A 3,853-nucleotide genomic window follows, 5' to 3' on the forward strand; every position below is an offset into this window, starting at 1 on the left:
AATGAGACTATTCTTGTGCCTCTATTGTTTGCTATGCTTTTCCTGGCAATATGCATTTTTACCCTCAGAGACAGTGATTCAGATCTTACCCCAGGACCACATTCACTCTGAAGAGCTTCCAATAACTGGAGCAAAATGCTGCTGGTAATTAGCCAAGATGTTTAAATGCCACTTGGTTATTGATCACTTCTGAGTCATGATGATGCACCATGAAGCTCAGCATTCAAAGGACACCGTGGCTGTCCTCAGCCAGCACTGCACAGAAAGATAGTTGCATAACTTGCCATCCCTTGGAATGAGTCATCCCAGAATATTCTGGCATAGGGAATCTAGTCATCTCTCTAAATGTTGCTTTTCTAGAAAAATTTACTCATTGATTGGTAAGAGCCAGGGATATGGGGCAGCCGCATTTGGATAGCCCATTGCCTGGCACTAATAGGTTCTTACTGGGTGAACAAAACATAATGAAAGAATAAACAGGAAAGTATTCATGGGAAGATTGACATTAACACATTGCTTGATTCCGTGTCTATAATATGTATGAGAAGCCTCTTGCAGTGCATGATGCAGAGAAGGACATCAATGTAAGTGCTCTGGTAAAGCATGAACAAAAGCTATGGGAATATAGAATTCAGAATCCCCCCAAAAAGAATTTTTATTGGTCCTTCAAGGCCTAATCCCTGAGGTGAGAAGTATGTACTTTTATTTCATCTGTGCAATGTTTCAATTATAATGATAATACTCACTGAATACTTTCCACATACTAGATACATACTATTTTATTCAATCTTCACAGCTTGATGAGGTAGGATCCATTATAATCATCCCCATTTTACTGATGAGGCACCTGAGACACAGAGGGTGAATTACCCAATGGTATTTGGCTGCAAAGTGGGAGGGCTGGGCTTCACCCTAAGGCAAGCCTGACTCCAGAGCCTCCACTGTCATGCAACACACAGGCCTGTTCTGTGTTCTCAGTACCATGTCACAAAGATAATTCCCCCAAATGGGACATCTGGTCACTTCCGGAAAAGAGAGAGGAGAGGAAGTGAACTCATTTCTACTTACCAATTAAATGCCACTCATTTAGCAAAGGAAACAATTTAGGACAAAATATCTTGATCATGGAAAAATCAAATGGCCCTTTTAAACTAATATTTAAGCCACATTTGCTCCAGCCATGCTCTCTCCCTGTACGGGTGGTAGACTGACTAGACTTTCCACTTTTCTCCTGGACATTTTGACATTTTATAGACATACAGAATGCATCTGTGAAGTGCTCATAATTTGAAGTCTCTGCATAGCACTCCTCGCTTTATTCCCTTCCATGATAAACATGTCCAGATAGCAGGTTCACAGAAGGTTGTGAACTTTGAAGTCTTTGAAAAATCTGAAAATTATATGACAATATTGTATATGTAATCACTGGTGAGAGCAAGACAACATCTTCCTGAATGCCAGACACATGGCTCCTATAAATCCTCTGCTAAGAGCAGAGAGTGGTGGTCCTGTTTACTTAAGCTCCAGGGTGGAATGGGCATGGTTAGCATCAAAGTAATTGACACAATCAGGATATTCAAATGGAATTGCTGCTACTTGTGTGTATTTAAATGTCATGCTTAGATCAATAGTTCAGAAGAAAGTCTCCACACTCAAGGCTGGAGTAAATAAAACAGCTTCACCTTTCACTGAAATGTATGCAAGAGGATTATTAAATATCTGAGGACTGCACAGTTTAATCTTGGGGAGATAAAGTTTTATCAGCAAGAATTTGCACTCTTTTTGAGGCCCTTTGAAGTTACATCTGCATTCCCTTAACTGGACTGAAAGTTTCCTAGTTGGATAACAAGAGAAGCCTAGGAAATTTCTCTTTATGGTGCTCTGCTCCAATGGCATCAGTATTTACCTACAGTTTTATGTATGTCAGGTTTCAGTTATGATGATCTATAAAAATATGTCCAGGAAGTAGACTCTTATTCCTTGCTGAGCATAAAGCATCTGCTTATTGTGTTGCTAGATAAAGTCCCATGTGGAAATCTTGCACTTGGATTTTCAATCGGTTTGCTTCCCACATTTTTGGAAAAATATTTAATTTGTGCCCAGAATGTTTTAAACTTGAAATAGGGCTTTCCTGGCGGCGCAGTGGTTGAGAGTCCGCCTGACGATGCAGGGGATACGGGTAAATAAATAAATAAATAAATAAACTTGAAATAATCTAGGTACATACATGAATGTGCACTGAAAAGGTCATCCAGAACAATCTTGATGGACAGACGTGACATGTCAAATGCTCTGGGTATATCTCAAGCAATTCCCACAAACCACAGTGAAAATCATTCATGGAAACAGGGTTAAAATGGAAATTTTCTGAAGTGTGATACCATCAAGTGATGGTGGTGTGATTAAAGATTGAGAGCAATATGGAAAGACTATTCAGAATACTGACAGAGGATAAAACCAAATGATGAAATCTAGAGTACCTCCTTGATCAACTTACAAGTTGAGAATATGTCACACAAAGTTTTTACTGTAGATGAAACTGAGAAAGTTTGAAAATGAATATGTCACAACTACATCTCAAAAGAGAAAAATAGCTTTCAGATTTCAACCAGTTAAGGATTAAAGAGTGGGAACATAAAGCCTTTAAAACTTTCCTCTAATGTTAGATGTTGAGGCTAATGTTAGATGTTGAGGCTCTGAGTTAAGACTGAGTCATTCTTGACAGCCCACCTTAACATTCAGGCATCCTGAAGGATCTGGTTAATAATGTGCAGCTTTTGTTTTACTTCTGTGAGAGTGAAAATAACTTCACCTTCACATATGGTGAATCACAGAGTGACCGTTGTGCTTGAAATAGTATCTCCTCCTGCTTGGTGATGAGTTAGCTGTGACTGGTACATACAGCTCGAATACATGGAACAGAACTTGTTCCACCTTCTTTCTCCTGATTTTTGTCAATGTCACCAACATTATCTTAGCCATTAGGGCTCAGAACTTGACCACATCTTTGTTTTTATTTCTATTTATTTTTATTGGGGTATAGTTGTTTTACAGTGTTGTGTTAGTTTCTACTGTACAGTGAAGTGGAGTTCCCTGTGCTACACAGCATGTCCTCATTAGTTATCTATTTTATACATATTAGTGTATATATGTCAATCCCAATCTGCCAATTTGTCCCTCCTCCCTTTTCCCCTTTGGTGTCCATAAATTTGCTCTCTATATCTGTGTCTCTATTTCAGCCTTGCAAACCAGTTCATCTGTACCATTTTCTAGATTCCATATATATGCATTAATATACAATATTTGTTTTTCTCTTTCTGACTTACTTCACTCTGTATGACAGTCTCTAGATCCATCCACATCTCTACAAATGACCCAATTTCGTTCCTTTTTATGGCTGAGTAATATTCCATTGTATATATGTACCACATCTTCTTTATCCATTCGTCTGTTGATGGGCATTTATGTTTCTTCCATGACCTGGCTAATTTAGATAGTGCTGCAATGAACATTGGGGTGCATGTGTCTTTTTGAATTATGGTTTTCTCAGGGTATATGTCCAGTAGTGGATTACTGGGTCATATGGTAGTTCTATTTTTAGTTTTTTAAGGAACCTCCATACTGTTCTCCATAGTGGCTGTATCAGTTTACATTCCCACCAACAGTGCAAGAGGATTCCCTTTTCTCCACACCCTCTCCAGCATTTATTGTTTGTAGATTTTCTGATGATGCCCATTCTAACTGGTGTGAGGTGATACCTCATTGTAGTTTTGATTTGCATTTCTCTAATAATTAGTGATGTTGAGCAGCTTTTCATGTGCTTCTTGGCCATCTGTATGTCTTCTTTGGAGAA

This window comes from Physeter macrocephalus, chromosome 11, assembly GCF_002837175.3.
Source record: "Physeter macrocephalus isolate SW-GA chromosome 11, ASM283717v5, whole genome shotgun sequence".
Lineage (NCBI taxonomy): Eukaryota > Metazoa > Chordata > Mammalia > Artiodactyla > Physeteridae > Physeter > Physeter macrocephalus.